Genomic DNA, 25,867 nt, shown 5'->3' with positions numbered 1-25,867 from the left:
ACTGTTATGGGGGTAATGTCCTCCAATTCTGTACTAATAACCCTTATTCCGGGATACTTAGGGGTCTCCCATCCTGGTATATATGATCCCCATCCTGGGGCCATTCTGGTACATATGATCCCTATCATGGACCCATCCTAGTATATATGTTACCCATCCTGGTATATATGTCCTGCATTCTGGTATATATGACCCCATTCTTGGATATGTGTTCCCCCATCCTGGTATACATGTCCCTAATTCTGGTGTAAATATATATCCCCATCATTGGCCCATCCTGGTGTATATATATGTCCCCCACCCGGTATATGTGTTCCCAATCCTGATATATATGATCCCCAACCTGGTTCTATTCTGGTATATATGTCCCTAATTCTGGTATATATATCCCCATTATAGGGCCATCCTGGTATGTATGATTCCCATCCTGGTATGTATGTCACCATCCTAGGCCTCATCCTTGTATATGTGTTTCCCATTCTGGGCCCATCTTTGTATATATGTTGCCCATCCTGGTCTACACGTCCCCCGTCCTGGTCTATATGTCCCCCGTCTTGGTCTACATGCCCCCCGTCTTGGTCTACATGCCCCCCATCCTGGTCTACATGCCCCTCATCCTGGTCTACATGCCCCTCATCCTGGTCTACATGTCCCCCATCCTGGTCTACATGTCCCCCATCCTGGTCTACATGTCCCCCATCCTGGTCTACATGTCCCCCATCCTGGTCTACATGTCCCCCATCCTGGTCTACATGTCCCCCATCCTGGTCTACATGTCCCCCATCCTGGTCTACATGTCCCCCATCCTGGTCTACATGTCCCCCATCCTGGTCTACATGTCCCCCATCCTGGTCTACATGTCCCCCATCCTAATATACAGTATATGTCACGCATCCTGGTATATATTTCACCCATCTTGGTATATATGTCCATCATCCTGGGCCCATCCTGGTATATATGTTCTCCCTCCTGGGTTCATCCTGGCATATATGTTCCCAATCCTGGTATATACTGTATGTCCCCCATCCAATCAAACTTAATATTTATTGCTCCAGACGTCCGGAATTGTGGGAGTGGGAAGCACTGAATATTCATTTTCTTTAATAGCAGACACACGTGATTGCCCCAGTCGCTGCAGTATGCCGATGGCTGGGGCGATCACTTTTGTTTGCTATTAAAAAAAAAAAAAAAAAAATTCACTGTTCCCCATACTCATAATCCGGCCCACCTCTCTGTACCGGATTCAGTGCCGCGAGATTGGTATGGCCGATTCATTTATCAGATGGGTCTTTTCTTATAATCTTGGCTCAATATATTCCGAGCCAAATGCTTTGAAAAAAATGATCACCATCATCTGTCTGGAAGACATTTATGCTATATGTGTCTCCTTGTGGACAGCCATTAGTTGTAATGTGAAATGCAGTGTTTGTATTGAGGGAAATAGGGTGTTCGTAACCAAATGTAAGGATGGGACCTCTGTAGAACTTTTTAAAAAAAAAATCACTATGATCATGTTCTCCTAATCCCCACATCTTTTATATATTTGGTATCAAAATCCTTTTACTTCTGCAGAAATTAGCAGCATGGCTGTTTAGATTGTAGTACAACAATACCAGTCTTGTGGTAATCCAATTTACCAGCACTGAGAAATCAAGCTTTTAACCCACATGCAAATTAGCCTGGAAGTACATTGGGGGTGTGTCTGTATATTTAGTCTACACAGACACGCCCCCAGTGTAGTTCCAGACTAATTTGCAGGTGGCTACGAGACTTGATTTCTCAGTGCCGCCACATTGGACTACTACAAAACAGGTGTCATTTTTAGGGTGCGCTCACACGAACGTATGACTCGCACAATTATCGGATCGCATCACCCGGCGCGGTCGCACACTCTCCTGACAGGAGTGGGTCGGCTACATGTATTTTTATGCAGCTGACACGCTCCAGTCCAGAGAGTGTGCGGCTGCACCAGGTGATGCGATCTAATAATCGTGCGAGTCATACGTTCGTGTGAGCGCACCCTTAAAGATATACTGGGCGCTATACAGCTATACTGCTAATAACTAGTGATGAGCGGATTCACAGATAACCGGGACCAGTGGGTCCATGTTATCTGGTTCTTAAAATCCGGTTCCAGGCTGGATTCCGGTCCCCATATAAGTTTATTGGGACCACAATCCGGCAATTAAAAATGTTGGTAGAAGGGATAGGAGGATAGGAGCAAGTGTGCTCTGCTTACCGAGGCTCCGGGTCAGCTGTACACTGTTCCCACAGCGGCGAATTCACTTCCGGGGCCGATAACTTACCTTCATTGCATATGCACTGCTTTTACCAACCACCGGTGCCTGTAATTGGTTGCAGTCAGACACACCCCACGCTGAGTGACAGTGTGTCAGCTGACTGCTTCCAATCATAGGCGATGTCTGCGGGTCAGTATCATACAGTAAAAATAAATAAAATAATTTGTGGAGGGTCCCCCCATATTATGATACCAGCACAGATAAAGCCCATGGCTATAGGCCGCAGCCCCCATCTGTGTGCCTGTTTTGGTTGCGCATCAAAAAGAGTAATCACATGCGGCTTTTTAAAAAAAAAATAAAAAAAAAATTAAATACATAATTTAAAAAAGCGGCACGTGGTCCCCCCCAATTTTGATACCCAGCCACGATAAGGCCCAACAGGTGGGGGCTGGTATTCTCAGCCTGGGGAGTCCCATGGTTATTGGGACCCCCCAGTCTAAGAATAGCAGCCTACAGCCGCCATGGAATTGTCTCATTCATTAGATGCGACAATCCCGCCGCTTTATCTGGCTCTTCCGATTGCCCTGGTGCAGTGGCAATCTGGGTAATAGGGGCTAATGATAGTTGTGCACTATCATCAACCCCAGAGTTTGTCGGTATGACCTCTGGTAACCTGAAACACTCTGGCTTAAAGTGCGGAGTCGTGCCCCGCACCCCTGCCATTTCTATCCCGCAATACAGACATTGTTACACAGGCTGGTGGTGTGTCCGACAGCAACCAATCATCGATGCCAGGGTGGGTGGAGAAAGCAGTGCTTATGGATGAGCGGCCCAGGAAGTGAAGGAGAGGCCACGGGAGCCATGCTCAGCCGCGCCGGAGCCTTCGTAAGAATAATGCACTTGCTTCATTCTTATTTTTTTTAACTTTTCCTTTATTTTTTTCAATTTCCTGAGTTTCGGATTCGGATCAATATCTGGAATCCCTGGCCCGGGTCTGGCACCCGGGCACCTTTGAAACCGTGCGGATCCAGACTTTTCCAGTCCGAGTCTGCCCATCACTACTCGTAACATCATCCTGAAAGATCCCTTTAAATGCAATGATCCCAGCAAGCTTACTTTTCCTTTATTTTTTTCAATTTCCTGAGTTTCGGATTCAGATCAATAACTGGAATCCCGGGCCTGGGTCTGGCACCTGGACACCTTTAAAACCGTGCAGATCCGGACTTTTCCAGTCCGAGTCTGCCCATCACTACTGGTAACATCATCCTGAAAGATCCCTTTAAAATGCAATGATCCCAGCAGGCTTACTTTGACCTTTCCTGAGCGTTCTCGGCAGTTCCTTGGACATTATTGATTAAAAATTGTAGCTGACACGTTATTTTGCTCACCATGACCCGGCCCGCCTTTCAGTAGGTTTTGTCTTTCATCCATGGAAATGAAATCCAGAGAGTCCAGAGAGGAAATCCAGGAGCGTGCACGGATGGATGTGACTTCTGATATCTCACCCAGGATATTTACAAGTACATTTGCAATATTAGAATTCAAAGTCACTTTGATTACGAGAACTCATTAGTCTCCAAACTCTCCAGCTGCTTTGTACTAATAGATGGAGACGGTTGCTGCTTCCTGACCTTCATTGACATTGGGTCCTTAAATCACAGGCTTCCAATTAAGTACATGGCGCAACATGGCGTGCTTCCTATGGGGAGACGAGGGGTGATGTTCGGGTGAGAGGGTTGTGCCTTGTTGGTAAAGACATTGACAGATAACATGTTGTGCATGTTCTCAGTCCTTGTTGTCTTTCATGGGATATCACGAGCATGCATAGTAATCCTGTACGCTGCACGATCTGCATACATAATAGCACCGTCATATAGCTGCAACACGGATTGCAAGGCAGTAAAAGAAGCAGTCAGCGCCAGGAGATCTGTATTTGTTTCATCATATGTTGCTTCGATAACTAGCTAGAGACAATTTTCTGATTATTTCTTATCATTTATACAAGACCGGTCCTATTTGTTTCCTGACACAGAGCTCCCAATACCCAGCAGCGACCACCAGGAGGCGCCTACTTCATATTGTGGAACTATGCATAATCAGTATGCAGTAAAGCTCAGTAGCTCCATCTAGTTGTGACCACATTTTAATATTTAAAGGGAATGGCAGAAGATTTTTACTCATTAATCAGAGATCATGATTACAGTAATGTGTCACTTACTGGGCTATGTTTTTGTTTCAATAAAATCAGTGTTTTGTCAGCTAGAGATTATCACTAGATGACTAGGTGTCTTGTACCTCCTGGTCCAACTTTGCCCCAGCACGGATTATGTCACGAGACAGTCATGTGGTGTTTGGCAATAGAAGGTCACAGTGTTTGGCTGAGCAAACTGCTCCCTGACCTTCTATTGCTCCTGCTTAATGTATTTGGAATTCTATGTGTGGAGACATGGGGGTCTGTGAGTGCTCTCGTCCGCCTAACCGACCGCCTTTAGAAAAACAGCGTAGCTCAAGGCTCATCCCAACTGAACGCACAACTTCCTTAACCGTGGTTGGAACACTACTCAGACAACACAGGGTGAGGGAATCACAATATTAAGACTTTATTGGATCCCCAAAATATTAACGGCACATAACACATAACCAGCAAAACACAAATGTAACAGGCAACAGAGTCTCACCCTTCCGCTGGCTCACCAGGGATTAGAATGTCCATGCCTCAGAGCTTCCAGGACTACTTACTCCAATCCAGCAGCACCCCGCTTTTGGCGGGCACCCACCGAGAAAGGAATAGCGCCAGATTTAGGAAGCTGTGTGAGGTCTGCAAAGTCTGTAGCCAGGTGACCAAATTGTCCCAACCTGGGTTTCTTCCTTAAGTAGTCTCTGGTATGATGATATAATCCTGGCAGCCGGAGTCGAAATTCCTAAACTGTGGTTATGGTCTCCAACCGGAATCGGAGTCCCTAGGTTGAAGCCATGTAGCCAAGTGATCCTCTAGTCGGAGCCAAAGTCCCTAGACCGATGTCCACAAGGTATCCTGGTTCTGATCCTCTAGTCAGCTCCTAAGAGCTTAGACTGGATCATGCACATCCATCAACCACCTGGTGACTCCAAGAAGACACCTTTTATAGCTATAGCCTTCCCTTAGTATATACTGTGCCCTTATCGGATTGGTTGTACAAGGTTGCTTCTCTTATTGGATGAATTTCAAGCTGCATGGATAATGTTCATTTAAATGGTGTGGATAGAAAGACTGAGGATATCTGCAAGTCACAGACTAGACAATGGCTACTAAGGTAATTTACATTAGATTAGCAATACACAACTATATTACAATGAATGCTCAGAGGGGCCTGGCAGACACAATAGTTTAGCAAACATGAATTACACACAGAAGAACAATACGTCTGGCTAATGTAAGAAATTTTAACCCACGACACACATTGAAAAAGTCTGTGTCGTCACACTATGTATCTCCTTTGCTTTGTTTCCATCACTTTCCCTTTAGGACCCTGTGGACTTCCTCACCATTTCAGCTGCTTTTCATCAGCACTTCCTTGGTGTCTATATATACCCTCATTTTCCCATACTCAGTGATGGTGATAAGTCCTCTACCCTTATCAAGTCTTCAGTGCAAGCAGTCGGCTCGCATCCTTCTGGTCTAACCTGGTTGTTGTTTGCAGTTCTTCTTCCTGAAGCATTTGGAGAGAAGTTGTTGTTTCTTCCATTGTTTGTTATCCCTGTGTGTACTTTAGCGCTCAGTGGAGTTGATGAAGAGGTCATTCCATCCGCTGCCTACCTAGGGCCCACATACAGGGCCATCCTAGGGTCAGGTATCCTGCTCAGCGCATAGGTACGGAACCTGTCTAGGGTGGTGAAGGAACCCAGGGTTCAGCGGTAGGTTTAGTCAGGAATCACCATCTCCCTCTTCCCTAGACACAGGGTTTCCCTTACCTTTTACCATATGCTGGCTACTTCCCTGTACCTTGCGTGACAGATTAGCAACTTACCGTCAATATACAGTGTACACAGAAAGCTGCAAATCAGCATTGTGGGTGAGCTTATACAAGGGGTCAGCAAGAATCCAAAAAATTCTAAGGCACTAAGAAGCTCCTCTCCGTGTATAAATCTATATTTGCTCCAGCATACAAAATGAAAAAGTGCAAATAAACCCCCAATGTTTCGGCCGATTTAAAGGGCCTTTTTCAAGCCATAAAAATTACATACAAGGGCTTGGCATTCTGAGCTCTGCTCGATCTGCAGCAGATATATCCGTGTGTCTATCACAACAGCTGCACCCAGGAAACTAAGTGACACATCACTGGAATCAGGGTATCTGCCCCTACATCACACATAAACCGCAGGGAAAAGCAAAAGCGATTACTCGGCAAGATTATCTTAAACTGAGGAGCTGTGACTCCAAGCATCCATTTAACTTCAAATATAGTGGGCGCTGAAGGCAAGTGCATTGTGAGTATAAACAGCCCCTCCAAAGATGTGATAGGGCAAACAAAACAAGGCAGTCAACACACCAGAGTAGAAATAAAATAAAGGAAAGACAAGAGAACTAGCAGCAGTTGGACCTTGCTTTGTCCTTCCTTAACTTCCACAGTCATCGTCATTTGTGTACTATCAATGCTGCAATACTTGGCACATCTACAGCTATTTGTTATGATCAGCAGGGATGCCGAGAGTCGCACCCTGTCACGGCTGTCTGTCTGCATTATGAGACTACTGACCGATTAAGGACTTGAGAGTCATTTTCCATTCTTGACTCTCAATATTAATTATATATAATATTAATCGTATTTTCATTTCCTTTGGCAGTAGTAGGGTTAATGTCAGTATTCCTTGCCAGCTAGCAGACTAATTACCAGATCAGGTGTTTCCGGTTTGGGACTACTCCCAGTCCCTTTATATACCCTCTGCTACCAGCATAGGGTACCGGTTATACTCTTTGCCATTTGAATGCTGAGCCTGGAGGTGGAAGGAGCTGTTGAAACCCTTTGTTGAAGTTACAGTCTTGGTGCTGACTGCAGCCGTTTGTTGTGGTGTTTTCCCCCTGTCTGTCTTCCTTCCCCGGTGTGGTATTCTAGTGCAGCGGTGGGGCTAGCGTCCTTCACCTGCCCACTCCCTAGCCAGGGACTATTGTAGGGCCTTTTCAGGGCTTCAGGTTCCTGTTCAGTGACAGGTGAGGAACCGAAATAGGAACTGGCTCGGAGTGCAGGGTACAGTGCCAGGTAAGTGGAGGAGGTCTCCATCTTCTCTCTCACTAATCCTAGGGCCCTCCTTTGTTGAAGTGTCCCCTGTGTACCTCTTGTTTGTCATGGTGTGACCCTTGTTGTTGTGTGTTTTGGCTCACACCGGACCAGTTCTAGTCCCTTTTATATACCCTCTGCTACCAGCAAAGGGTACCGGTTAGTCTCGTGCCATTTGAATGCTGAGCCTGGAGGTGGAAGGAGCTGCTAAAACCCTCTAGTTGCTGTGGTGGCTGCAGTCGTGGTGCTGACTGCAGCAGTATGTTGTAGTATTTTCCCCCTGTCTGTCTTTCTTCCCCTGTGTGTTGTGCTAGCATCCCTCACCTGCCCACTCCCTAGCCAGGAACTATTGTAGGGTCTTTTCAGGGCTTCAGGTTCCTACTCGGTGACAAGTGAGGAACCTAAATAGGAACTGGCTAGGTAAGTGTAGGAGAGGTGTCCATCTTCCCTCTCACTAGTCCTAGGGCCTTCCTTTGTTAAAATATCCTCTGTGTACCTCTTGTTTGTCATGGTGTGACCCTTGCGTGTTTTGGCTCACACCAGACCAGTTCCAGTCCCTTTATATACCCTCTGCTACCAGCAAAGGGTACCGGTTATTCTCTTGCTATTTGAATGCTGAGCCTGGAGGTGGAAAGAGCTGCTGAAACCCTCTAGTTGCTGTGGTGGCTGCAGTCTTAATGCTAACTGCAACAGTCTGTTGTTGTATTTTCCCCCTGTCTGTCTTCCTTCCCCTGTGTGTTGTACTAGCATCCCTCACCCGCCCACTCCCTAGCCAGGGTCTTTTCAGGGCTTCAGGTTCCTGCTCGGCGACAAGTGAGGAACCTAAATAGGAACTGGCTAGGGGTGTTGAGTACAGTGCCAGGTAAGTGGAGGAGGTGTCCATCTTCCCTCTCACTAGTCCTAGGGCCCACCATTGTTAAAGTATCCCCTGTGTACCCCTTGTTTGTCACGGTGTAACCCCTGTTGTGTGTTTTGGCTCATTCCCATGACCATTCCCAATCCGCGCCGTGACAGACCCCCACTGATCAAATATTGATGGCTAAGGCTACTTTCACACATCCGGTTTTTGCTCTGCGGCACAATACGGCGCTCTGCAGAAAAACCGCAACCGTTTTTTTTTGCCGCCGTTGCGGTTTTCTTTGCATAGACTTGCATTAGTGCCGTATTGTGCCGCATGGGCTTGCGTTCGGTCCGGTTTTTGCCGCATGCGGCAGATTTAGCCGATGCTGCGGCCAGATGGAACGTTCCCTGGCACGTTTTTTTCTCCGGGAAAAAAAATGCACCGTGCTGCATCCGGCCGCTGCGGCGCATTTTTCAATGCATGCCTATGGACGCCGGATGCGGCGTGATGCGGAAAAAAACGCATCCGGCCGCGGCATGCGGTTTCTTTCACTGCGCATGCTCAGTAGCGTGCCGCAACCGGAAAAAAACGGACAGGCCGCATGTAAAAACTTATGCAAAGGATGCGGTGTTTCGCCGCATCCGTTGCATAGGTTTCACAGCCGGATTGAGCCGCACGGCTCAAACCGGATGTGTGAAAGTAGCCTAAGTTGTAGTTTTTAAAAAACTTCTGTCTTGAGCACTCTCCGTTACCCCTTAGCTTTATACAATTAGACAGAACGTCTTCTCCTCGGCCTCTCCTTCCTTGGTAGGTTCTAGCCGGGATGTGCTATTCCGCCGGCTTTGGTTCTCTGCCCACACTGCTATGTTATGAATAGGCTTTATGAATGCTTCAGTAAACACGAGGTGAATGCGGCATTTGTTTAGAAGGACTGCACTTTTCGAAAAGCCTCTAAATTGTAAGTGGCTTTCTCCAGCTGTGCTAGATAAGAATCTAAAATTTTCATGGGACTGACTCAACGGAGCATCCGCCCCCACACAAAAAACGGCAGAGAAGCCGAGAATGAAAGCGTGATAATGAATGCGGGAGCTGCTGCGGTATACATTGTGTCTCCGAAGAACTTCAGAAAATATAGAAATGCATATTATTACTCACCAACTGTTCCAAATTAAACGTTTACTACCGTAATAGGTCAGCTCAGGGGAAATGCCTCTTAATTTCTCATGAAATGTGTGCAAAATAAGTTCTCCTCCCGGGACTGATCCTTGTAGCTTTACCACCACCTATTGGAGGTAGAGACTTTTTAAAGAGTCATTCCTGTCATTTATATTTATCACCTATCTAAAACTTAGATGATAACTTATGGGTGGGTGGGATTTGACCACTTGAACCCCTACTAATGTCATGGGTGACAGAAAGTCATGTGGTTTCTGGCAGTAGAAGGTCACAGCGTTTGACTGCCCAAAACACTCCCTGACTTTCTGTTGTTCTTACTGTTACTATTCATTGGTATAGGTAGCTTTCCTGCTTGGTTTTCATCTATTCCCCTTTAGGACCCAGGGGACCTTAACATCTGTTCAGCTGATGATTATCAGTATTCCCCTAGTGGGTAAATACTCCCATCTTCCCTGGACTGGTCCTGGTGATATTATTCAGTTCATATAAGCTCTGGTTGCAAGCAGGTGGCTTGCTCTCATCAATGGTATTGTTGCTGAAGCTTTGCTGAACTGCTGCTTGAGCCATCTGTGGATAAGTAGTTCATGCATTTTCCCGTTTGTCCTCCTTGGGTCTTCTATAGTGTTTAGCGGGGTTGACCAAGAGCTAATCCCACTCGTTCCCTATTTAGGGACCAGCACTAGGGATACCTAGGGTAAGGTATCCGGCTCGGCGCATAGGTGCAGAACCTATCTAGGGTGGTGAGGGACCCCAGGGACCAGCATTAGGATTGATCAGGGGTCACCATCTCCCACTTCTTTAGATGCAGGAGTCCCCTTCCCTTCACTGGAATAGTAGTCAATTGTAAACAGACCTGCACATGTTAACTAGTGAGGTGAGGTGAAATCACCTAAGGCTATGTTCACACTAGAAAAATGATTTTTCTTAAGAAATTTCTTAAGAGTGCACCTGTGTTAAAAAACGCCCCAAAAACGCACCTGCGTTTTTGCCGCGTTTTTGGTGCGTTTTTGGTGCGTTTTCGGTGCGTTTTTGGTGCGTTTTTACCGCTGGTTGCTCCCTGCGTTATTGTGCCAATTATATATGGCAAAAAACGCAGTTAGCTGCAGAAAAGAAGTGACATGCTCATTCTTTTTCTTAAGAAAATCTACTGAAAGAATTTTCTTAAGAAAAAAACGCAGTGTGCGCACAGCTAATTTTTTTTTGCCATAGGTTTTGCTGGGGAATGTCTGCAGAAAGGTTACAAGAATTTCTCAAGAAATTTCTGCAGCAAAAACGGACCAAAAACGCAGGTAAAAAACGCAGTGTGTGAACATAGCCTAAGGCTGCTTTCACACATCCGGTTTTAGCAGTGCGGCTAAATCCGGCTCTAAAACCTATGCAACGGATGCGGCGAAAAAACCCGCATCCTTTGCATAAGTTTTTACATGCGGGCCGTCCGGTTTTTGCCGGTTGCGGCACGCTACTGAGCATGCGCAGTGCAAAAAAACGCATGCGGCGTACGGATGCGTTTTTTGCCGCATCGCGCCGCATCTGGCATCCATAGGCATGCATTGGAAAAAGTGCCGCATTGGCCGGATGGGGCGCGATGCGTTTTTTTTGCCGGACAAAAAAACGTGCCAAGCAACATTCCATCCGGCTGCCGCATGGGCTAAATATGCCGCATCCGGCAAAAAACGGACCAAACGCAAGGCCATGCGGCACAATCCGGCGCTAATGAAAGTCTATGCGGAAAAAATGCAACCGGCGGCAAAAAAAAAAGGGTTGCTTTTTTTCTGCAAAGAGCCGGATTGTGCCGCATTGCAAAAACCGGATGTGTGAAAGCAGCCTAAGCCACAGGTTGTAGTGAAACACACTTTGAACAGCGAGGATCAGGTCATCAGGCAGATAAGAAAAGTAGGAAATGCCAGAAGATATAGAACCAGGAGTGACACGTACAGGAATTAAACATGTACAGGTAGTTTAGGACTTGCAGCAACGTTTTTAGTGTGAAAAAGTCCAGAGAAGAGTTTTTTTATGCTTACAGCAGACAAATGTTTAAACAAGCAATAAAGCAGATTAATAGCTGCTGGTACCAGTGATGGAGCTGGTAAGCTTGTTTGCAGAGAATATACACACTGATGCAGCAGCAACTGTAGTGTTAATAAGTCCAGAGAAGAGTTTTTGCTTACAGCAGACAAATGTTTAATCAAACAATCGAGCAAAGTAATTGCCGCTGGCACCAGTGATAGAGTTTGCAAACTTGTTTGTAGAGAATATACAGTATTTTTCGCTTAATAAGACGCACCGGATTGTAAGACGCACCCCAAATTTAGAGGCGGAAAATAGGAAAAAATAATTTTTAATGTTAAAATGAGGGTCCGTCTTATAGTCCTAGTGTGTCTTATAATATCTCACCGGGGTCAGCGGTGGTGGTGGAGTGGCTCAGGAAGGTCGGAGGAGTCGGTGTCACAGCTCAGAAGGGTCAGTGGATGGAGGGTCAGCAATACTGTAGGCTCGGGGGTGCCGCTATGGCAGGTGCCATTGATCTGCTGGCGGACTGTGGGCTCCATTGAATTGCCCGTGGTTGATGAGATTGACTTCAAGAAAATGGCCGCAGAGGTGTCACGTGCACAGATTGGACTCCACGGCCATTTTCTTAAAGTTCATCCAGTTAACCGCGGGTGATTCAATGAAGCCTGCAGCCTGCTGTCAGATCAATCGCGCCCGCCGCATCGCTGACCTTCCGTCCTGTGACCCTCCTGAGCCGCTCCACTGTAGTGACACCCTCTCCTCCGAGCCCTAAAGGGGGCTTTACACGGTAGCGATATCGCTAGCAATTTGTAGCGATAGCGAGCATGTAAGTACCCGCCCCCGTCGCGCATGCGATTGTTTGTAATCGCTGCCGTAGCGAACATTATCGCTACGGCAGCGTCACACATACTTACCTGGTCAGCGGCGTCGCTGTGACTGCCGAACAATCCCTCCCTCAAGGGGGAGGGATGTTCGGCATCACAGCGACGTCACCACAACGTCACTAAGCAGCCGGCCAATCAAAGCGGAGGGGCGGAGATGAGCAGGACGTAACATCCCGCCCACCTCCTTCCTTCCACATTGGGGCTGGCGGCAGGTAAGGAGACGTTCCTCGCTCCTGCGGTGTCACACATAGCGATGTGTGCTGCCGCATGAGCGATGAACCACAACGCTAAACAACCCTTACCGGTTTTTGAGTTTGGGACGACCTCTCCATGGTGAATGATTTTCACCATTTTTGAGGTCGCTTAAGGTCGCTGGTCAGTGGCACACGCTGCGATATCGTTAATGACGCCGGATGTGCGTCACTAACAACTTGACCCCGACGACAAAACATTAACGATATCGTAGCGTGTAAAGCCCCCTTAAGTATCGCCGACACTGCCTCCTGTGACCCCTCTCCGGTTAGCCATATACAGATTATAAGATGCACCCACATGTTAAAATAGTGTGTCTTATAATCCAGAACATATATGGTACACTCTGATGCAGCAGCATTTGTAGTGTGAATAATTCCAGAGAAGAATTATGCTTACAGCAGATGAAGATTGTGTTGCCGGTCTGAACTTTTAGCTTTAAATAAATTAACAAAAGGGGTGTTAATTACTCTACCACTTCTCCAGCAGCCAAAATCTGCAAGCAAGGTCATCCCAGAACCCAAATTGTGAGATTATGACTAAAACTAATTTGTATACTGTGCATTACCAGTGTATGTAAGGCAAAATATCTTCTATTTTTGCTTCTCTCTCCAGATTTGTGTTCAATTGTTCCAATAGATGAAATGGGTCTCATAGATGTGGCATTGTTTTTCTCGTAAAGATTAATGTTGGTCACCTTTCACCTAATCTACCCAATCAATAAATGGATCAATTCGGCCAGATTGACCGAGAATCAGTCATTTTTCTTTGTCACTGCCCCATGCTTTCATTAATCCTCACCAGACATTGATATTCATTCACATATTCATTCAAGTAGTTAGGCTATTGTAACAATGACACTGCATTGTATTTCACTACCATTATTAAAGTAAATGAACATATATATATATATATATATATATATATATATATATATATATATATATATATATATATATATATATATATATATATATATATATATATATATATATATATATATAAAATCACACACACACATATACGGTGTGTGTGTGTGTGTGTGTGTGTGTGTATGTATGTATGTATATATACACAGTACAGACCAAAAGTTTGGACATACCTCATTCAAAGAGTTTTCTTTATTTTCATGACTGAAAATTGTAGATTCACATTGCAGGCATCAAAACTATGAATTAACACATGTGGAATGAAATACTTAACAAAAGAGTGTGAAACAACTGAAAATATGTCTTTTATTCTAGGTTCTTCAAAGTAACCACCTTTTGCTTTGATTACTGCTTTGCACACTCTTGGCATTCTCTTGATGAGCTTCAAGAGGTAGTCACCGGAAATGGTCTTCCAACAGTCTTGAAGGAGTTCCCGGAGATGCTTAGCACTTGTTGGCCCTTTAGCCTTCACTCTGCGAACCAGCCAACCCCAAACCATCTCGATTGGGTTCAGGTCTGGTGACTGTAGAGGCCAGGTCATCTGGCGTAGCACCCCATCACTCTCCTTCTTAGTCAAATAGCCCTTACACAGCCTGGAGGTGTGTTTGGGGTCATTGTCCTGTTGAAAAATAAATGATGGTCCAACTAAACACAAACCGAATGGAATAGCACGCCGCTGCAAGATGCTGTGGTAGCCATGCTGGTTCTGTATGCCTTCAGTTTTGAATAAATTCCCGACAGTGTCACCAGCAAAGCACCCCCCCACCATCACACCTCCTCCTCCATGCTTCATGGTGGGAACCAGCCATGTAGAGTCCATCCGTTCACCTTTTCTACAAAGACACAGTGGTTGGATCCAAAGATCTCAAATTTGGACTCATCAGACTAAAGCACAGATTTCCACTGGTCTAATGTCCATTCCTTGTGTTCTTTAGCCCAAACAAGTCTCTTCTGCTTGTTGCCTGTCCTTAGTAGTGGTTTCCTAGCAGCTATGTTACCATGAAGGCCTGCTGCATAAAGTCTCCTCTTAATGGTTGTTCTAGAGATAAGAAGGTGTGTCCAAACTTTTGGTCTGTACTGTATATATGTATATATATATATATATATATATATATATATATATATATATATATATATATATTTGTACTGCGTAGAAGTTAATTGCTGCTAATCAATTTCCTTTTATTAAAGGGGTGGTTCACCCATATTTTTTATTGTCTAGTTCGATATTATATTGAGAAACGATGTTTCTCTCAAATACCTTGTGTTGGCAGTAGTGCCTGTGAGAGGCGCTATTGCAGACCGCTGTTCCCTGTCCAGTGACGTCACTGTCAAATGCTGCACACGTCACATCCGTGCAGCCAGCTACATTCCAGACTCTGAGCTGTGAGCGGTGTTTCACTGCTGTCACAGCCCATCTGCTCCCCCCTCCCTCTCTCTCTCCCCCCTCCATCTCTCTCTCCCTCCTCCCCCCTTCCTCTCCCTCCTTCCCCCCTCCCTCTCCCTCCTCCCCCCTCCCTCTCCCTCTCCCTCCTCCCCCCCTCCCTCTCCCTCCTCCTCCCCCCTCCCTCTCCCTCCCCCTCCTCCCCCCTCCCTCTCTCTCCTCCCCCCTCCCTCTCCCTCCTCCCCCCCCTCCCTCTCCCTCCTCCCCCCTCCCTCTCCCTCCTCCCGCCTCTCAGAATACTGCAAGCAAGAGACGTGCTGTGCTGTGAGGGAAGAGGGAGGAGGAGCAGGGAGCAGATGGGCTCAGAATGTAGCCGGCTGCACGGATGTGACGTGTGCAGCACTTGACGGGGACGTCACTGGACTGGGAACAGCGGTCTGCAATAGCGCCTCTCACAGGCAGGTATTTGAGAGAATCATTGTTTCTCAATATACAGTTAGGTCCAGAAATATTTGGACAGTGACACAATTTTGGCGAGTTGGGCTCTGCATGCCACCACATTGGATTTGAAATGAAATCTCTACAACAGAATTCAAGTGCAGATTGTAACGTTTAATTTGAAGGTTTGAACAAAAATATCTGATAGAAATTGTAGGAATTGTACACATTTCTTTACAAACACTCCACATTTTAGGAGGTCAAAAGTAATTGGACAAATAAACCAAACCCAAACAAACTATTTTTATTTTCAATATTTTGTTGCGAATCCTTTGGAGGCAATCACTGCCTTAAGTCTGGAACCCATGGACATCACCAAACGCTGGGTTTCCTCCTTCTTAATGCTTTGCCAGGCCTTTACAGCCGCAGCCTTCAGGTCTTGCTTGTTTGTGGGTCTTTCCGTCTTAAGTCTGGATTTGAGCAAGTGAAATGCATGCTCAATTGGGTTAAGATCTGGTGATTGACTTGGCCATTGCAGAAGGTTCCACTTTTTTGCACTCATGAACTCCTGGTTAGCTTTGGCTGTATGCTTGGGGTCATTGTCCATCTGTACTATGAAGCGCCGTCCGATCAACTTTGCGGCATTTGGCTGAATCTGGGCTGAAAGTATATCCCGGTACACTTCAGAATTCATCCGGCTACTCTTGTCTGCTCTTATGTCATCAATAAACACAAGTGACCCAGTGCCATTGAAAGCCATGCATGCCCATGCCATCACGTTGCCTCCACCATGTTTTACAGAGGATGTGGTGTGCCTTGGATCATGTGCCGTTCCCTTTCTTCTCCAAACTTTTTTCTTCCCATCATTCTGGTACAGGTTGATCTTGGTCTCACCTGTCCATAGAATACTTTTCCAGAACTGAGCTGGCTTCATGAGGTGTTTTTCAGCAAATTTAACTCTGGCCTGTCTATTTTTGGAATTGATGAATGGTTTGCATCTAGATGTGAACCCTTTGTATTTACTTTCATGGAGTCTTCTCTTTACTGTTGACTTAGAGACAGATACACCTACTTCACTGAGAGTGTTCTGGACTTCAGTTGATGTTGTGAACGGGTTCTTCTTCACCAAAGAAAGTATAAAAAAAGAAAAACAAAAAGCCAGCACTAAATGTGCACTCCAGCACTAAACATTCCAAACTGTACTTATTATAAAAAATGTTGAGATTTTTGGCAAAAAATTGCAATTTCTTGAGCTGCTTCGCCACGTCACGGCAAATCTCATTTGAGGCAGTCCTACAGTAAAATATTTTTATAAAATGTGCCATACGGCCTCACATATGAATAGTAGAACTGCTCTTAGCAGCACTCACCTGGTCTATTTCAATCCCGTACCCATGACTGAGTCATGGCTGTGGGCGGGACAGGTCCAAGCAAATGCTGCATGAAGTAAATAGCCTGTGGACAAGGCCTGATAACAATGTGAACAGTCACCAAACGCCAAAATCTAGACAGATGGAATACATCCCAAATTTGGGTGCATAGCAGGTGGAGGTCAGCCACCGACCAATTCAATGAAAAAAAAACAAAAAGCCAGCACTAAATGTGCACTTCAGCACTAAAAATTCCAAACTGTACTTATTATAAAAATTTTTGAGATTTTTGGCAAAAAATTGCAATTTCTTGAGCTGCCTCGCCACGTCACGGCAAAACTGAATGTTTAGTGCTGAAGTGCACATTTGGTGCTGGCTTTTTGTTTTTTCTTCATTGAATTGGTCGGTGGTTGACCTCCACCTTTCTATGCACCCCAATTTGGGATGTATTCCATCTGTCTAGATTTTACCGACACTGCAACCAAAACGCACAAAAGAAGTGACATGTTGCATTTTAGAACGCAGCATTTTGGCAGCAGCCGAAACGCTGCATTCTAAAACGCAACGTGTGGATGGAATTTGCACAATCTTCATAGATTGTGCTAGGGACGCAGGACCCATGCAGCTACGCTGCAGTGCTAAACGCAGTGTAACTGCATGCAAATACGCAACGTGGGCACATAGCCTGAGACTTGTGCGAGTCTCTCGCAAGTGTGGCTCGAGCCAGAGAGTTACAAAACCATTCGAATTCATCCTTCTACAGTTTATTCACAAGTGAAAATCATTTCGGACAATCAACAACTTTCTGTCTCATGTTGTTGTTCATGTCTTGGAGTAGGCTTCAGTTAACATGTGGCTAATTTAGTTTTTACTTCCTCTATGTATAACTGTACATAGCAGCATTTTTTGTACTTCTTAAAGGGAACCTGTCATCAGAAATTTGGCTTTCAACCTAAATGTTTCCCCCTCTGCAGCTCGTGGGCTGCATTCTAGGAAGGTTTCTGTACTTTTTGTGCCCCCTTTTAAACCAAAATAAATACTTTATAAACTTGTACCTTTCTGTTTGAAAATCTTGTAAATCATCCATGGGGGCGGGCAGTGTGGCGTCCGTTGCTGTATCTTACGCCGTCCCCCATGTTCCAAATCATCCCTCATAACGCCGCCCACTGCGCCCGAGGTCCCGTGCACGCCGGGACACATAGTGACGTGGTCGCACGCACGAGAGTATGGGCGGCGCTGTGATAGCATCGCAAGTGCGCGCCCATACTCTCGTGGGCGCGCTCTCCCCTCTGTACGTCGCTCAGATCCTCTGCTTCTCCTGTGCTGTGCTCCTCCCATCTATTTCCTGCTGCAGGGTACGATGGGAAGGAGGTGACGTCGGGCCGGCACAGAACGCTGGAGGCAGTGGGGGAAAGGGCGGGCACGAGAGTATGGGCGGGCACTTGCGATGCAATCACAGCGCCGCCCATACTCTCGTGCCTGCGACCACGTCACTAGGTGTCCCGGCGTGCACGGGACCTCGGGCGCAGTGGGCGGCGTTATGAGGGATGATTTGGAACATGGGGGACAGCGTAAGATACAGCAACGGACGCCACACGGCCCGCCCCCATGGATAATTTACAAGATTTTCAAACAGAAAGGTACAAGTTTATAAAGTATTTATTTTGGTTTAAAAGGGGGCACAAAAAATACAGAAACCTTACTAGAATGCAGCCCAGGAGCTGTAGAGGGGGAAACATTTAGGTTGAAAGCCAAATTCCTGATGACAGGTTCCCTTTAAAGTTCATCTATAACCAAAGTTTAATTGTTGAGTTAAAAGAACTCAGGAAGAGAGAAGTCACAGTTAGACCCTGCCATTAGCCAAGCTCACTGAATGATTCACTGTTAACTCACCTTCATGCAGCAGAGCTGGAAGCGACGCTGGACCATCCTGGATTACGCCGGACATGGAGGGCTTTTTCGGGCTTATAAAATTGGTGAACAAGGCAATTTGTTAGTGTTTTTTTTTCTAATAAAGGATTGTTCGGGTGTGTGTGTTTATTTACTGTAATTTACAGATTAATCATGGAAGGTGTCTCATAGACGCCTGACATGATTAATCTAGGACTTATTGGCAGCTACAGTTAGGTCCAGAAATATTTGGACAGTGACACAAGTTATGTTATTTTAGCTGTTTATAAAAACATGTTCAGAAATACAATTATATATATAATATGGGCTGAAAGTGCACACTCCCAGCTGCAATATGAGAGTTTTCACATCCAAATCGGAGAAAGGGTTTAGGAATCATAGCTCTGTAATGCATAGCGTCCTCTTTTTCAAGGGACCAAAAGTAGTTGGACAAGGGACTCTAAGGGCTGCAATTAACTCTGAAGGCGTCTCCCTCGTTAACCTGTAATCAATGAAGTATATAAAAGGTCTGGGGTTGATTACAGGTGTGTGGTTTTGCATTTGGAAGTTGTTGCTGTGACCAGACAACATGCGGTCTAAGGAACTCTCAATTGAGGTGAAGCAGAACATCCTGAGGCTGAAAAAAAAGAAAAAATCCATCAGAGAGATAGCAGACATGCTTGGAGTAGCAAAATCAACAGTCGGGTACATTCTGAGAAAAAAATTGACTGGTGAGCTTGGGAACTCAAAAAGGCCTGGGCGTCCACGGATGACAACAGTGGTGGATGATCGCCGCATACTTTCTTTGGTGAAGAAGAACCCGTTCACAACATCAACTGAAGTCCAGAACACTCTCAGTGAAGTAGGTGTATCTGTCTCTAAGTCAACAGTAAAGAGAAGACTCCATGAAAGTAAATACAAAGGGTTCACATCTAGATGCAAACCATTCATCAGTTCCAAAAATAGACAGGCCAGAGTTAAATTTGCTGAAAAACCCCTCATGAAGCCAGCTCAGTTCTGGAAAAGTATTCTATGGACAGATGAGACAAAGATCAACCTGTACCAGAATGATGGGAAGAAAAAAGTTTGGAGAAGAAAGGGAACGGCACATGATCCAAGGCACACCACATCCTCTGTAAAACATGGTGGAGGCAACGTGATGGCATGGGCATGCATGGCTTTCAATGGCACTGGGTCACTTGTGTTTATTGATGACATAACAGCAGACAAGAGTAGCCGGATGAATTCTGAAGTGTACCGGGATATACTTTCAGCCCAGATTCAGCCAAATGCCGCAAAGTTGAGCGGACGGCGCTTCATAGTACAGATGGACAATGACCCCAAGCATACAGCCAAAGCTACTCAGGAGTTCATGAGTGCAAAAAAGTGGAACCTTCTGCAATGGCCAAGTCAATCACCAGATCTTAACCCAATTGAGCATGCATTTCACTTGCTCAAATCCAGACTTAAGACGGAAAGACCCACAAACAAGCAAGACCTGAAGGCTTCGGCTGTAAAGGCCTGGCAAAGCATTAAGAAGGAGGAAACCCAGCGTTTGGTGATGTCCATGGGTTCCAGACTTAAGGCAGTGATTGCCTCCAAAGGATTCGCAACAAAATATTGAAAATAAAAATATTTTGTTTGGATTTGGTTTATTTGTCCAATTACTTTTGACCTCCTAAAATGTGGAGTGTTTGTAAAGAAATGTGACAATTCCTACAATTTCTATCAGATATTTTTGTTCAAACCTTCAAATTAAACGTTACAATCTGCACTTGAATTCTGTTGTAGAGATTTCATTTCAAATCCAATGTGGTGGCATGCAGAGCCCAACTCGCGAAAATTGTGTCACTGTCCAAATATTTCTGGACCTAACTGTATGGGCTGCCAATAACTCCTTATTACCCCGATTTGCCAACGCACCAGGGCAAATCGGGAAGAGCCGGGTACAGTCCCAGAACTGTCGCATATAATGTATGCGGCAATTCTGGGCGGCTGCTGACTGATATTGTTAGGCTGGGGGGCTCCCCATAACGTGGGGCTCCCCATCTTGAGAATACCAGCCTTCTGGCTTTATCTGGCTGGTATTAAAATTAACCACAATTATAATTAACCACACGCCGTTTTTTTTAATTATTTATTTATTTATTTTACTGCACAGTATAGACCCGCCCACCGGCTGCTGTGATTGGGTGCAGTGAGACAGCTGTCACTCAGCGTGGGGGGCGTGTCTGACTGTAACCAATCACAGGCGCCTGTGGGTGGGGAAAGCAGGGAATACGAGATTGATTAATGAGCGGCCGGCATATTCAAAGTAGTTGTTGACGCGTATTCTCTGCACAGCTGTTCCTCGCCGCGCTGGTGATCGGGGAGCGGTATGAGCCGGGGGAAGAAAAAAAACGAGCGCCAATATAAGTATGACTGAGAACAGCAGAAAAAAAGGTAAGTATACTGACTTTAATTTAAAAAAAAATAAAAATAAGATCGCTAGGGTAAAAACGCACACGCATGAAACGTGTTGAACACGGACATACTCCGTGTGCGGTACGTGCAGGCACGGACCCATAGACTAAAGCAGGTCCGTGCCTGCGTGATGCCGGCCAAAAACGGACATGTTGTCCGTGTCGAAAAGCGCACACACGTACTTACCACACGGACACACGTTCCGTGTGATTTTACATGTGAGTGCCATCTACCATTGAATAACATGGGTCTCCGTGTGTACGTGTCTCCTGTACGTGCAAATACGTACCGCACACGTACAAACTAAACGGATGTGTGTTGCGGGTCATACATAGAGGCTGTGGAAGAAAAACTGTCCAAGATTATTAATGAAACCCTTCTGCAGCAATGATTTTTTTTTGTTGTTGTTCCTCCCCCCAAAAAAAAAAACAAAACAACAACAACAATTCATCCTGCAGCTGGCTATGAACGATGATGCATAGAGGCTGTGGAAGAAAAATAAAACAGTCCAACATTGTTAATATTTTGCAACAATGATTTTTTTGTTTCCCCTCCCTGCTCCCCGAAAAGAAAACAAAAACCACAACTCCTCCTAGCCAGGCTCGCTGACTGATTGTCTGTTAACTCATCCTGCAGCTAGCTATGGACGATGATACATAGAGGCTGTGGAAGAAAAACAAAACAGTCCAATATTATTAATGAAACCTTTTTGCAACAAAGATTTTTTTTCTTCCACCCCCCCCCCAAAAGAAAACAACTTCTCCTAGCCAGGCTCGCTGACTGACTCACTGTTAGCTCATTCTGCAGATGGCTATGGTCCATGATACATAGAGTCTGTGGAAGAAAAACAAAACAGCCCAATATTATTAATGAAACTGTTTTGCAATAATGATTTTTGTTTTCCCACCCAGAAAAAAACAACAACAACTCCTCCTCCTAGCCAAGCTCGCTGACTGATTCACTGTTAGTCCATACTCAGCTGCAGAATGAGCTATGATATATAGAGGCTGTGGAAGACAAGCAAAACAGTCTGACATTATTACTGAAACCCTTTTGCAACAAATATTTTTTTGTTCCCTCCTTCTCCTAGCCAAGCTCGCTGACTGATTCTCTGTTAACTCATCCTGCAGCTAGCTATGGACGATGATACATAGAGGCTGTGGAAGAAAAACAAAACAGTCCAATATTATTAATGAAACCTTTTGCAACAAAGATTTTTTTTGTTCCAACCCCCCCCCCCCCCCCCCAAAGAAAACAACTTCTCCTCCTAGCCAGGCTCGCTGACTGATTCACTGTTAGTTCATCCTGCAGCTAACTATGTGCTTTGATACATTAAGGCTTTGGATGACTGAGGCTACTTTCACACATCCGGTTTGAGCAGTGCGGCTCAATCCGGCTGTGAAACCTATGCAATGGATGCGGCGAAAACACCGCATCCTTTGCATAAGTTTTTACATGCGGCCAGTCCATTTTTTTCCGGTTGTGGCATGCTACTGAGCATGCGCAGTGGAAGAAACCGCATGCGGCGGCCAGATGCGGTTATTTCCGCATCGCGCCGCATCCGGCGTCCATAGGCATGCATTGAAAAATGCGCCGCAGCGGACGGATGCGGCGCGATGCTGTTTTTTTGCCGGAGCAAAAAACGTTGCAGGGAACGTTCTATCCGGCCGCGGCATCGGCTAAATCTGCCGCATGCGGCAAAAACCGGACCGAACCCAAGCCCATGCGGCACAATACGGCACTAATGTAAGTCTACGCAAAAAAAAACCGCAACCGGCGGCAAAAAAACGGTTGCGGTTTTTTTTGTTCCCCCCCCAAAAAAAAAAACAACAACCCCAGCAACTCATCCTATTAGCAAGGCTTGCTGACTGATTCACTGTTAACTCATTCTGCAACTAACTATGTACTATGATACATAGAGGCTGTGGAATTAAAACAGTCCAGCATTATTAATGTAACCTTTTTGCAATAATTATGTTTTGCCTCCCCCCTTCCACTGAAGTGTACACATCCTGTAAAACATAAAATTCTGACCACCTGCAATCGCCACTAGAGGGCGGTTATGAGCCTGCTGAATACTGCTTATATTTTGACAGTCTGTAGTTATCTCACATGCTCCCTCTAGTGGTGGCTGCAAGAAGCAGAATGTTGTGATTTCGTAGGATTAGGAAATCTTTGTCAAAAAAAATTGAGCTCCTGCCACCCTTTAAAAGCTTGAAAAATAATTAATCAGTAGAAACTTTGGGATTTAAAACGACATTAAGTTACAAGGTGGAAATTCACTTTTTGGTAGGCAACTTTAGCAGTGTAAATTGGGTTATAACTTTTAATGCACTCACGCATTTTGGGATTTAAAGAGAAAAAAAAACCTATTGTAATTACAGCAAAGAAAAATCCACTTTTGGACTCGAATATCTTTCCTTCCGCTTATCGGAGACTACATTTTATACGTGGGTTTAATTTAAAATTGATGCCGCGCGGAGCTTTGACAAGCGTTTTAATAATATACACATGCCTGATAAATGCTCAAAGCTTTGCAAATGTTAAATATTTTAGCAGGCAGCTTGTGCAGTCAGTGAGCGCTCCACTCCTGCCGGCGTCCTGGGCCGACATCGTGCGTCCTATCTGAAAGTAGACAATTGTGAATGACATCGATATCACTTACAAGATTGATTTTTGATCTATGTGATATATTGCAATATTTTCTTTGCTTTAAGAAAACCTAAAATAATGATGAGATAATAGCCAGAGTGCTCAGTGAGGGGAGTGTTGGGGTCTTCCGCTTTCCATTCAAAGCCAAAATCCCCCTTTAAAGGGAACATGTCACCAGATTTGGGGCCTAATCTGTGGCCACCACAGTGGGCTCTTATATACGGCATTCTAACATGCTGTATATAAGAGCCCAGGCCGCTGTGTAGAATGTAAAAATCACTTTATAATACCTAAGGGACTCTGCGGTGCAGACTGGTCAGATGGGTGTCTTTGTTCTCCGATACCAGTGCCTCCTCTTTCGGCCATCTTTGTCCTCTTTCTTCTGAAGCTTGGGTGCATGACCCGTCCTACGTCATCCACAGGCATTGAGGTCCTGCACAGGCGCACTTTGATCTGCCCTGAGCAGGGCAGATCGAAGTATTGTAGTGCGGCTGCACACAACCTCAATGCCGGCTAGTGTGGATGACGTAGGACGGGTCATGCACCCAGGCTTCAGAAGAAGGAGGACAAAGATGGCCGAAAGAGGAGTCACAGGTGTCTCCGTCCTCCGGGTGCGGCGACTCCTCTTTCGGCCATCTTTGTCCTCCTTCTTCTGAAGCCTGGGTGCATGACGCGTCCTACATCATCCACACAGGCTGGCATTGAGGTTATGTGCAGGTGCGTGTGGATGATGTAGGACGGGTCATGCACCCAGGCTTCAGAAGAAGGAGGACAAAGATGGCCGAAAGAGGAGTCACAGGTGTCTCCGTCCTCCGGGTGCGGCGACTCCTCTTTCGGCCATCTTTGTCCTCCTTCTTCTGAAGCCTGGGTGCATGACGCGTCCTACATCATCCACACAGGCTGGCATTGAGGTTATGCGCAGGTGCGTGTGGATGATGTAGGACGGGGTCATGCACCCAGGCTTCAGAAGAAGGAGGACAAAGATGGCCGAAAGAGGAGTCGCCGCACCCGGAGAACGGAGACACCCATCCAACCAGTCTGCTCCGCACCGCCCCTTAGGTGAGTATTATAAAGTGATTTTTACGTTTTACGCAGCGGTCTGAGCTCTTATATACAGCATGTTAGAATGTTGTATATAAGAGCCTAGTGGTGGTGGCCACAGTTTATAGTCGCCAAATCTGGTGACAGGTTCCCTTTAAAAAAAAAATGTAAAATTTAAACCACCCCTCTTTTCCCACATTTAAAAATTAAGAAAAAAAAAATGCGGTACTCACATTTGTTATAAGTCCAATCTATCAAAATATAAAATAATAAGCCTGATCCATAAATGGCGTAACTAGAAAAAAAAATCAAAATGTCAAAAAAATACTTTTTTTTTTTTAAATAAAACAGGGCAACAGGTCCATTCTTTTTATCATCTTGGTGCTTTTTACGGCAATATGCGCTCCCCAAAAAGAGGAGAAAGATGATGGGAATGTACCCTAAGACTGCCCGTACCCGTACTGCTCAGAAAGGAACTTTTAAAAATAAAGAAAAATGCCTATAAATGCAGAGAAAAATAAATAAAAATATTTGTAAGTGTAATATCTTAGAAACTTTGGTTCAAAGTATTGGATGAAAGGACATTTTAAAACATTTTCCGAGATTAGACGTTCCCTTACTTTTCGGTAGAGATGCGGGGGATGGGGTCAGGCCATCTATTCAGGTTGATTGACCCTTGGGTGGCAGACATTGAATCCTGACTACAAGGATCAATGCAGTCATTTGCGGTTTTCTAATGGTAGAATGTACCTAATTTCATTACCATCCAAATGAGCAGCTCGTGAGATAATGTACAGAGTCAGCAGAAATGCGCTGGCGTGTTGTGTGACACCATTCGGCGATCTTCACCCAGTACACCAGACTGTGGACTGGTGAGCTATATGTGTGGCCAAGCTGGATACATATCATAAGTGTTCTCTACACAGGATCAAAAGAAATCTATCATTTCTGTTCCCTGTTCCGTGATACTTGAATGTTCGCTGGCAGAGCATAAGAGGGCGAGGAGGTAATGTAAAGCACCACACCAGTGTTTTGGGTTTTT

The 25,867-nt window shown here is 45.4% G+C and overlaps 1 protein-coding gene across 7 annotated transcripts in view; it reads left to right on the top strand.

Moving 5' to 3' along the window:
• The window catches only part of HHAT (hedgehog acyltransferase), a 407,838-nt gene that overhangs the window by 163,319 nt on the left and 218,652 nt on the right, over positions 1–25,867 (top strand). The window lies entirely within an intron of this gene.

Source organism: Anomaloglossus baeobatrachus, chromosome 3 (assembly GCF_048569485.1).
Source record: "Anomaloglossus baeobatrachus isolate aAnoBae1 chromosome 3, aAnoBae1.hap1, whole genome shotgun sequence".
NCBI classification, from domain to species: domain Eukaryota; kingdom Metazoa; phylum Chordata; class Amphibia; order Anura; family Aromobatidae; genus Anomaloglossus; species Anomaloglossus baeobatrachus.
The sequence above is the reverse complement of the archived record's forward strand: the minus strand, read 5'-3'. Positions and strand labels throughout refer to the sequence as shown.